Source organism: Anomaloglossus baeobatrachus, unplaced genomic scaffold, assembly GCF_048569485.1.
Source record: "Anomaloglossus baeobatrachus isolate aAnoBae1 unplaced genomic scaffold, aAnoBae1.hap1 Scaffold_552, whole genome shotgun sequence".
NCBI classification, from domain to species: Eukaryota; Metazoa; Chordata; class Amphibia; order Anura; family Aromobatidae; genus Anomaloglossus; species Anomaloglossus baeobatrachus.
The window spans coordinates 104,204-116,517 of NW_027444905.1; the positions used below are offsets into that span (position 1 = coordinate 104,204).

At 46.1% G+C, this 12,314-nt stretch overlaps 1 pseudogene; it reads left to right on the top strand.

The window, feature by feature from the left end:
• Positions 1 to 11,575: 11,575 nt before the first annotated feature.
• Positions 11,576 to 11,782, top strand: LOC142283830 (U2 spliceosomal RNA; annotated as a pseudogene).
• The last annotated feature ends 532 nt before the right edge of the window (positions 11,783 to 12,314 follow it).

Below are 12,314 nucleotides of genomic sequence, written 5' to 3' on the forward strand. Positions count from 1 at the left end.
TCTCCAATCCTTAGTTATTTTTTGTACGCCCCATACTTGGGATCCTTTAAAGGACCCTCCATGTTTTAACACATAATGTCTGGATAGGGGGTGCTTAGTACATTTATTTTTAACACTTCTAATGTGCTCACCCACCCTTTTCCATAGGGGTCTAATAGTTCTCCCAATGTATTTTGTCTGACAGGGACATTGAATGCAATATACTACTCCCTTTGATTGACATGTAATAAATTCTCTAATCATGACTTCTGACTGCCCCTGTAAGAAGGATTTCCGTGAAATATTTTTTGTATTCTTACATACTATACAGCTTTTGCATGGAAAAAAACCTTTCAGGCCAAATAATCCTCCCTTATTAGGTGCTGTAAGATTACGTATGGTGGGTGCCACTAAATTGCCAATATTGTTTGCCTTCCTATATATGAATATAACGTCGCAAACTTATATTGTACAACTTAAAACTTGTAAGTTAGCCAGGGGTGGTATAGTACATCTTTCATTGTATAAGTCTAAATTATTAACCAAACAAAATATATGCCACCGGCCGGGGCATTACATTAGACTGGTAAAACTAAATCAATGTGAATATTGTATCACCTCGAAGTTAATTGGTTATACAAAAGAATTTTATTCTCATTACTTTCATTTTTTATTTTATGTGGTCCTTGTTTTATGTGGTCCTTGGTTTTAGTAATAATCAGTGTATTGTATATTATCAAATACTCTGTCTTGAAACAAGGATAGCAAAAAATGTTTTATTTGTGGTCTATTAATAAAATTATAAAAACCCATCTAGCGCTGGTTTATTGTGGATTTTTACTTAAAATCCTTTACACAGTTTATTAAAGGCTACTTTACACACTGCGATATCGGTCCCGATATCGCTAGTGTGGATACCCGCCCCCATCTGTTGCGCGACACGGGCAAATCGCTGCCCATGCTGCACAACACCGACCAGACCCGTCACACATACTTACCTGCCAGGCGACGTCGCTGTGACCGGCGAACCGCCTCCTTTCTAAGGGGGCGGTCCGTGCGGCGTCACAGCGACGTCACTGAGCGACCGCCCAATAGCAGCGGAGGGGCGGAGATGAGTGGCCGGAACATCCCGCCCACCTCCTTCCTTCCTCATAGCGGCTGGGAGGCAGGTAAGGAGAGGTTCCTCGTTTCTGCGGTGTCACACGGAGCGATGTGTGCTGCCGCAGGAGCGACGAACTACATCGTTACTGCTGCAGTAACGATAATCGAGAATGGAGACCCATGTCACCGATGAGCGATTTTGCACGTTTTTGCAGCGATGCAAAATCGCTCATCGGTGTCACACGCAGCAACATCGCTAATGCGGCCGGATGTGCGTCACAAATTCCGTGACCCCAACGACTCCGCATTAGCGATGTCGCAGCGTGTAAAGCCCCCTTTAGTGGGAGTGGTGTACAGGGTCTTAGCAGTAAAGAGTATTCTATATTTCTGCCAGATACCCACAGAGATATTGAAATCTGAAAAAAGAGACTTCTGCTCATTGAAGGTAAGAACTGCTCACATAGCGTTCAACTCCACAGCAAACGAGTGCTCTAGCACTGGCATCTCAGCAGGGATATTCCCCTACTACACATGTGTGTCTGGGTCCCTGTGACAGTTTACAGGACATAACTCAGGGCACCTAGACAGAAGGCAGAGGGACTACTTTCTATTTCTGTTGTAGAGCTTAGTACAATATATATATATATACTATTACATGTGACACATGTACCTTGTATTACCATTATTCGCTGTATATGAACCCCTTTTCTCCGGGCATTATTTGTCTATAGCATTTTTCACGAACCTGAGGCAACTGAGAACCCTTCAGTGAAGGAATTCCACTAACCCTCACAATACCAACCAGGGGCCTCCCTGCAGTAACTCAGGTAGTTGTACCCATTCTCTTTCCGCATTCTATGTGTTCTTCTTCTTTCTTCTTTTTTTTCTTTTTTCTTCTTTTTATTTCTATCATGTAGTTCAGGGGTTTATAGATATATGTCCTGCATCTCATATTTCCTTTAGTGGTGCTTCTTACCCATTCTCATATCATTTACCCTAGTATTTCATGATCCTGAGGCGACTGAGAACCCTTTAATAAAGGAATCCTTTTTCACTTGAATTGTCAAGTGATACTTACCAGTGACTATCACGTAATGTTACAGGTAGTTGCATTTTCTTCCTCTTCTTTCTCTCCTTTCTTCTTTGTCACACGGTCCAGACTGCCAGGACCCAACTACCACCATTTTTCCCCCCTAGAAAGACACGACACCGTTCTCTTATAAATTAAAATACTTTTATTTGAATTTTCCATTTTGGAGAGAGGCATGGAGAAAAAACCACTCTCATCTTTTGGCATAAAATTTGGTCGCAGCTTTAAACCAGGCATTAACTTGCCAACATCACGGGGTTCAGGTAAATGTACCGCCTTCCGGCCGTCCGGCGCGGGTATTTCACCACCACTTTTTCTACCCCTTCCGCTGCTGCGACTTAAACACAGAAAACTCAATCAACTTGGAAAACAAAAAGGGAGGGAGGGTGGGAAAACAGGTCCGGGTCCTGCAGCCGAGAGGCTGGAAGCTGGGCAGCACGGTGATATGTATCCAGGAGGCGGGGCTTAGGCCAGTCACACCACAGGAGGCGGGGGCGGCAGGTCAGTGTCTTTCTAGGGGGAGACCTCTATTTAAACATGCATAGGGGCCAGCAGTCAGGGGGCAGCATCTCAAGTTTCTGGCTGCAGTGCCCCTCAGACTGCCAGGACCCAACTACCACCATTTTTCCCCCCTAGAAAGACACGACACCGTTCTCTTATAAATTAAAATACTTTTATTTGAATTTTCCATTTTGGAGAGAGGCATGGAGAAAAAACCACTCTCATCTTTTGGCATAAAATTTGGTCGCAGCTTTAAACCAGGCATTAACTTGCCAACATCACGGGGTTCAGGTAAATGTACCGCCTTCCGGCCGTCCGGCGCGGGTATTTCACCACCACTTTTTCTACTCCTTCCGCCAAGGAGCAGCACCGCGCCAGCAAGCTGCGACCCCCCCCAAAAACTGAAATACCTGAGCCGTCCCAGGCATTTCCGAAACCACCATATCCATAACATCATCATTTTGGGGTGTACCCATCCGAGCTTAAGGACAGCCAAATATTGCCTTCCAGCTGGCGGTGCCAGACCAACAACCTCTTTTTTTTTTTTTTTTTTTTTTTTTTTAAAAAACACTTTATTAACAGCACAACTTGGGTAGGCCCTGATCGACCATGCGCCAGGAGAGATCCTTATCACATTCTTCCATAGCTCCAAGCCACCTGGGCCAGAGGGTAACCTTCGACCGGATCGTTGTAACACTCCACACTAAAACAGGGAAACTTGTACCTCTCTGACCGGATAAGGGTAAGAGGCCTAGCTAGACGGCCTTGGACCAGCTACTTGAAGCCTATGTGTATCACCAAGTCGGTTGTAGAAAAGAGAGCTCACGCAATCTTGATCGCCTCTGATAGACCCACAGCTGAGCCAAGCTCCGGCAACCTTTCCAATTACTTTCACTGTAACAGGAACCAAGAACCGACCACCAAGGCGAAGAGGCGAAGATCCGCTCTCCTCGCAGACAACATACATGGAAGTAACCTCGGACCCAATCACTGGGCCGACTTGGATCTGAAAGGCAAAAACACTGTCAGAACAGGGAATTCTCGTAACCATCAAACACCTCGTCTCTCCAAGGTGGTACTGACAAAAAGACAAAAACCCACAAAAATTTTTTTTTTTTTTTTTTTTTTTTTTTTGGATAAACAAATCACAATCATGTCATTTTACATTAGCCCTGTACACTGTTCTGAATCTCCTTACGTGTCGAATAAAACCCGATTTCAAAAAACCAACTCCGACCTGACGTCCCTCATAATGCATTTCCATTGTCGTTACCTGATCCACTGAAAACTGTGCTCATGTATGCTGGCTCCTGAAGCCTTGTAGCACCCCAACTCTGGGAGAGTACGTGCCGGGTACCACGGCTGGCAAACACCAAAATAACGAGTAACCGTCGCATTACCAACCAAAAACCAGCCCACAAAATGGAGGACCAACTACGTAACGCTAAAATGAAGGGCCGTCGTCATGGGTAAAAACTGGTCCCATACACCCGCTCGCCTAAGAGACATAAACGACAACGTCGGGACACCCGCCGAGTGAGGGAAAAAGATCCAAAATATCAATGTATAGATTTGCAATGGGGCGAACAATCCAAACCCCCACTTTTTTCTTTTTTTTTTTTTTTTTTTTTTTTAAAACAAAACAAACAATCTTCGGCTAAAAAAGAATAGGCCTACTGTGCTCCACTCGCTTACCATAATCATCCAACCCTTCAATACCTTTCACCCCACAAGACCCTCATCGCTTCAGTACCGTTCCGCAATTTAAAAATGGGAAGACCGACCTCGTAACAGTTTGCTTGCAACCGAAATTGGTGCACATTCGCTGAATACTGCAGGGTGTGTATTACTAGAGGGTGGCTTGTAAAATCGTCACGCACATCAACCACCAGAGCAACACCCGCTGAATAACGTACCATCGAACCGTCAGGTCAATGCAAAATGGAGGCCCGGATCATAGGCCTAACTTCACCGAGCACCCCACCATCTAGCTGAGAACTCCAACCTTGATCCTGCTGGTGGGTTGAGTTACCAAAATACCTGAGATTGGGATTGCAATAAGGTGCCCGATACTAACCCGGAACCCAGATGCCTGTTTTGCCTTCAACCCTGCGTTGACCCATAATCATTCCAAGCCACAAAAACCTAATCAGCCTGATTACTTATTCGAGGAAAGGGCTGTAGTTGGTTAAGGCTTTTACCCACCGGCATCGTCGGACCACTGGTCATTCTCCTATTTCCCAGTCCACCCCCCTTTTTGTGTAGCTGGAACCGAAATAGGGGGAAAGGCGCAATCAAAGTTAGGTTAATGGACCATGTCCCCCCGGGCCCAGCATAAGGAGCATTTTTTTTTTTTTTTTTTTTTATATATATAACTATATAAACACTTTGTATCGCAAATGATCCCAAACAGCTGGCCCTGCAACGCCGTAATACTCCATCTACAAATCTGTCTGTTCCTGCTCTTGAAACTATTATGGCATGGCACGGTGGCTCAATGGCTAGCTGCAGCCCTGGGGTCCTGGGCCCAAATCCCGCCAAGGACACCATCCGCAAGGAGCCTGTACGTTCTCCCCGTGACTGCGTGGGTCTACTCCGGGCACTCTAGCCTCCTCCCACACCCCCATAAACATACAGATAGGGAATCCAGACCGTAAGCCCCGATGGGGCAGCGTCCCCAATCCATGCAACGCACACAAAAACTAAAAGTGAATTTATACCTTTTAGAATATGTATGTGGAAGTAATTGTCCAGAAAATATTAGCGGGCATAATTATTCTGCGAATAGCTAACATTGCCGGTTTTCCCATCTCACTTGTTTATTTTCAGTTCTTACGGTAAGGAAAACCAATTAAAACATACGTAATTAACCAAAGAGGGAAAATCTAGTAAAAAAGGATGAAAATTACTTCACTACAAAAAAGAAGCAGTTTTAGAAAAACAATCAAACCATGCAAATGTACAGAGATATACTTCTCACATTTCGATAAAACTAACTGTGACCAATATAGATCCCTTCTTTCAATTACAGCATGACATTAGGGGTAAAACAGGGGGGTTAGATCCCGTGATCCCATAATATTGTCACTAATCAATAAATCACTTGAAGGGTCAGTTAACCGGTGGCAACAAGATTATTACAAGGAATGGAGGCCGCCTGTATTAAACTAAGGTTGAAAAATTAAGATATGTTTAATTTTTGAAAGACGTCTCAGAGGATATCTCATTTGTACCTCTTCCGACAGGCCTACAAGCTGCCGTAACCCTCAGTCCGATACAGCGCCGCACAATCAGCTCTGCCCTCATCTACTGTCTCCTCACCCATCCCCTGTAGACTGTGAGCCCTCGCGGGCAGGGTCCTCTCTCCCCCTGTACCAGTCTGTGCCTTGTACGGTTTATGATTATTATACTGGTACCTATTATGTAAAAACCCCTTTCGCATGCAAAGCGCCATGAATTATATGGCGCATAATAAATAATAATAATTTGTATAAATACCCGTGTGGTCAATATAAATAAACTGCCACCAAACTTAATCCTCCGAAATAGGGAAGGCTTCTTTACAGTTAGAGCAGGTAGATTGTGGAATGCTGTCTACAAGGGGTAGGAATGCTAGATACCATCACAGCTTTTAACAGAAACGGGGGAGGGCGATTCCCTCAGCACCAATAACATTGTTATAAATAACTTAGTGACAACATGTAGAGCTGGGCGGGACGCCTGTTACCTGTGACGTCACGTTATCCTCCCTAGGGGGACTTATCCCACCCCGCATTCCCCATCAGGGTACTCACCTGGTGATTCAGGAAATGACAAGACGACTGGATCTAGATCTACCCACGTAACGCCTGCTACGACGACGCTCACACCTATCCAAGGGTTAAGATGACAGACTCCGGACATGGTGGCTACCCATGCCAAAGCTTGCTACCGTGACCCCTGCACATGACCGTACAACGCGATAGTCGGCACCGCACCCACCGCCGCCATAACATGCTGAAATCCCCTGTGTGACAACGGGGCGGGGCTGTTAACAGTCACCATTGTCATAATGTCAAATGGAGTGTGTTTTGGCCTGGGAGGGGGCTTGGTGTAGGTGTGGTATCAGCAGGAGGGAAAACACGCCACCTGCTGACTGTTGCTTCTTGCCCCTGTTCACTACCAGCCCCCCTCAATTTGAACATTGAAGTCCTAACAGAATCCCTTAACCCGCCCGCTCACTGGGAGACCCACATGGTCCCTGGTTCATTCCCAGGCTAGCCCCCTTGGCATTCCCGGGGCATACAAACGGAGGGGAGGGGAAGTTCAGTGCGTGTGGGATGGGGTGATTTGACTCTTGCAGGTTAGTGCCTGCATACTAGATTCTCCCCTACCGTGCCTCCAACCTGCGCTGTGACAGGGACTGCACTGAGTCTGCACTTCAATTAGGCTGTGTGCCTAATTCATGCGTCCTGCGTCCCCTGCACAGTCTATGGAGACTGTGTAGAGGCCGTACGCACGTTGCATAGTAGAACGCAGCGATTCAGCTGTTGCCCGAATCGCTGTGTTCTAAGAAGTGACATGTCACTTCCGTGCGCTTTGCCGGCAGCTCCTGCTCTGTCTATGGCAGGAGCTGCAGGCTGAGCGCACGTTCTCTACCGGCACCATGCGCCTCAGAACGGAGCTTTTCAGCTGCGCTCTGAGGCACACCTTTTAGGTGCCGTGCAGAGCGCACACAGCCCTACCCAGCTCCTCCTCGGCACTGGCGACGGTGTCTGGTCGGCGGTTGCTGGGCGGCGGGTGGGCGGGGCCAATGACAAAGAGCGCGAAGCGCTCTTTTTCAAACTTAATGGCGGCTCAAGCTGACCGGCGGGCGGGTAGTTCCCTCAGAACGCCGCTCGCCGGCGCACGTAGCTTGAGCCTCAGCAGGGAGGGAGCCGCTCATAGCAAACAGCGCCGTGAGCAGAACGCTTTCCTCCATGCTGATTTTAGGGGAGGAGGGGGGGGTGGGAGGAGGGGGGGGGGGTGGGGGGAGGGGGGGGGGTGAGGTTGTTAAATAATGGCGAGCACAAGCGGACCAGCGGGCGGGTAGTTCCCTTAGAACGCCGCGCTCACCGGTCACACATCGCTTGTGCCTCAGCATAGAGGGAGCCGCTCACAGCTAACAGTGCTGTGAGCTGAAACGCTTACCTCCCTGCTGATAGCTCTCTTACCGCCTCCAGGAGCGGGTCCCTGTGTCCGGCTGCCCAAACAGGTCCGGGTCCTGCAGCCGAGAGGCTGGAAGCTGGGCAGCACGGTGATATGTATCCAGGAGGCGGGGCTTAGGCCAGTCACACCACAGGAAGCGGGGGCGGCAGGTCAGTGTCTTTCTAGGGGGAGACCTCTATTTAAACATGCATAGGGGCCAGCAGTCAGGGGGCAGCATCTCAAGTTTCTGGCTGCAGTGCCCCTCATTGTGTTATAGCCCACGTGTCATGATAACACTTGTACCATCTTTTCATTTAGATTCCACCTACAATTATTTACCGATTCCAGTTCTGAAATAGGCTTTCATGATCTACTCACTAGAATTCTCAAGTGCATAAGGTACTGAGACATATACATGTTCACACCATTATAAAGAACAAAGTATAAACATTGAGGTTTTTCTCACACCCATGTTCCTGTGTTCTTTGATATGATATGTGTTCATTTCCTTCACTATATAGGATTGCAAGTTTTCCATTTGTACCTTAATGGCAATGACGCTATACAATTGAACACATATCATCCTGTTATCCATATAGGTGTGTATTTACCTGCTTGACTATTTTTGGTTGTTTGATCCAGAATGTTTCTCCAGATAGGTCATGTGGAAATTTTCTTTCCTCAGTACAAATGTTTTCACTATGGCTTTGGAAAAATTTTTTGTATGTGCATCATGGTCATTTGACCCATTGTACTCTCAAGTAGCAATATATTGTACTGTTATGTTGTACTATGTACTAATTACGTGTTTATATGGTTTTGTAACCCTTTATGATCTTAGATAACTTTATCCTTGATAAAGACCTAAAAACAAGGTCGAAACGTTGGATGAATTATCCTTTTGCACAAATAAAGAATTTTCAGCATTCCAAGAGTTCTTTTCTTACGTTATTGATCACTATAGTGTGCCAGAGCTATTTCTATTGAATTGACTCTTATTTTTTCTGAGCACCTGCTATATACACAGTGACCCAGACATATTCAAGTTTCATTCAGAAGGCAGAGGGAAGCCTTAGCAGCTGAGCCTATATCTTGGCTTGTGAGCATTAGAACAGGCCGGCGATTACAGGGTAACATGAAAAATGTCCAGCTTGCATTATGACTAGAACATGACAATATCCTTTTAAGTACTAACCTATGATGCGTTCCTAAGCAGTTGATGTTATATGTTCTACATTTCATTTTCTGCATACTTTACAAGTAGTAGAATTTGCTTTGATATAGGCAACTGGATTTTCACAATGAAAAGGCAAAGGATAACGCCCGAAAAAGACGCCATACATTATGTCAGTGCCATCACTGACAAACCTGGATTGACCATGAAATACATCAATCCCCTTAAAGGTGAGTTAAAACAAGTTTTAACTAAATTGCCTTAATATTGTCATGCATTAGAATGACTGTCTTAGGTAATGATAAAAATTTTCTACAGGAAGAGGAGTGTTTGCTGAAACTGAAATCGAAAAAGGGAGTTTTGTTGCAGAATATCGAGGCGAGCTCACGTATGCACTTACGATGGTAGACAACTACTCGAGATTTATGGTTGTGGTACAAGTCAAAGATCTAATGGCCCATACTGCAGCGAAGGTCTTCCAAGCACACTTATGCAGACCTCATGGCTACTCAGAGAGAGTCCTCACAGATCAAGGCACAGCCTTTGAAGCGGAAATCTTCAAGGACTTCTGCAGCTTTTACCGATGCAGGAAGATGCGCACTACACCCTACCATGCTCAAACCAATGGTTATCAACCTGCTCAGGACTTTACCCCATATTCCAGATGTGGCCTTACAAGTGATTTATAGAGGGGTAACAATACGTTGGGATCACCGGATCTAATCTCCCTTTTTATACACCCTAAAATCTTGTTTGCTTTAGAATAAACAATAACATCATAAAGGTATAGCAGTACCGTTTCAAAGTTTCGGTGTCCCAAGCAGCATTCCATCAGCCTCTGGAAGGTTCCTGGCAAATTGCACAGCTCGAAGGGCATGCTTTTGAACTCGCAGAGACCCATCGGGGTGGCAAAGGCGGTCTTCTCCCGGTCTGCCTCAGCAACGGACACTTACCAATAGCGACTAGTGAGATCAAGGGTAGAAAAATAATTTGCAGTTCTCAATGCAGCTAGCTATTCCTCAATACAGGGGAGTGGTGCTGTCCTTCTTCTTTAACAGGACCAACGGAGCTGCCCAGAGGCTACAACTGTCACGGATAACCCCAGCCTCCTTCATGTTGCTCAACATGTCCTTGGTACACTGGTAATGTGCAGGTAGTTTTGGCTTATATCTCTCTTTGATGGGTGGGTGTGCACTTGTGGGGATGTAGTGTTTGACCCCTTTTATTCTTCAAAAGTCTAGCGGATGTTTGCTGAAGACTTGCTCGTATTCTTGCACTAGCCTGTAGACCCCCTTCTTGTGATGTGAAGGTGTGGAGTCAGTGCCTACGTGTAATTCCTTACACCACTCCTCTGGCTGACTTGGTGAGCTGTCACTGAATGGGTGGGCTGAAGCAATGGTGGATGCTGCTGTTTGGATAGCATGTGTATCTACTGAGAACAGCTTATCAATGGTGGCAAATCGGAGCAGCTTAATCTCTTGCTCTCCGCAGTTCAACACTCTCATGGGCACTCTTCCCTTCCATATTAATGAATAAAACTATGATGTAAATAGCATATAGATACCCCACAAATGCAGATAAAAGTAGGTTATGGGAAAAGGGGGAAGAGAGAAACAGGAAAATAGTGGAATAAAGTATACCTTCCAGGTGGGAGAGGAAATGGCAGCACAGCCAGTGGAGGTGAAGCAAGGGGAGCCTGCAACTAAAGAGTTGAGAGCGTTATCACATGGTGACTGAGCCTGATTGTAACGGGAGCATAGAGGTGCCGATCCTGTCTTACCTGCGTTGGTGTAGAAGTGGGTGTCCTGTGGTGGAGTCAGCTATGTGCAGTGGTGGCCGTGGGTTCTTTTATGTGCGACCGTAGTAATAGCTGCGCCCACTTCCTGTATGGGAGTGGAATGCAGTGAGGGTAATGGAACGCACGCCTGCGCATTTGTGTTTAACGTCGCGCATGTGCAGAACGGAGAAAAGGCTGCGCTCACTTCCTAATGAAAGGGAGTGAGACGCATCTGGGAAGGGAAGGGAAAAGATTAGGGTTTGGGGATGATGAAAGGGCTTTCTACGGGCAAGGATGGCAAAGGGTGGCAGTGACGGAAAGTCAGGCAGCCTGTCCTGTCCTGTCCTGTCCGTCCGTCTTTTTGTATCATGAATTGGAAAGACTGCAAGGGGGAGGGGAGGTGCTTGTGTCCAAAAGGAGGAGTTATTCAGATTCATTGCAGTGGGCGGCGGCTGCAAAAAGCACCATTCTTCTTGTTTTTGCTCTGCAAAACAGCCTTTTCAAGGGTTGGCTTGGGTGACAAAATGTCTTCTGTAGGCGTGGGTTTGTCTCCCTCTCCCTAAGATGTGTCCGGTATAGGCCAGGGTGCCACTCAAGGCCGTAACCAATTCGGGTTATAGCTTCTCGGCCTTTTGGCTAAGATCAAGTGTAGTTTCGGAGGACGCTACCTTGGTCGGTACTGGAAGGTGCCTGGGATTGCACGTCTGCCGGCCTTGAGGAAGTGTGTGCGCCTTCTGGTGACACATAGCCCTCTTGTGCCTGGACGGTTCCCAGGCAACGGGAGGCGATCACCTTTGTTATTTTGAAGTCCTACTGATAAACAGAAAAAAAAAAAAATTAAATCTGTTCTTATCAGTTTAATATCTGATACGTCCCCTCTCTGGGGACCATATATTAAATGGATTTTTAGAACAAGGAGATGGAAAAAATCTTGCTCTGTCCACTGCACGCATTGACCTGGTATTGCAGTACCTCCAGGACCGGTGCACCCCTTCTTAACCCAGTTTCCAAAAGCAGAACTCAATTCACCTGATTCAAATGAGCCCCATTAGTTAATTGAAAGAAAGCAAAAACTTTATATGCACCTCAATTTGGCCAATTCACTTTTCACACTTTCACCCTTTTTTTTATCTTTCACACCTTTTACTTGCTTTATTGATGCAAAAAGCTGTGCCAAATAGCAAACTCATCTCCACTCAACTTGACCAACTCTGCTATGTCCCGTGCAGTATCTTATTCTCAGTCTTATCTAGATCATTTGCAATTGAATAGAATAGATCCCTTTTGGCTGCTTATGACTGTGTAAAATATGTAGTTTTACTGGGCTGGGATGAGAGAATCCATTGAAGCATGGTGTAGGGATTGTGGTTCCTGTGTGCTAAGAAGAGAGGCTGGCACCAGCCAGAAAGCCCCATTGCAGCCAATAATCACTTAATAACTTTTTCAACTTGTCATCATATGGGAGGCCTTCCATTCCTTGTAGTAGTCTAGTTGCCCACCTTTGAACTGACTCTAACTTCTGAATG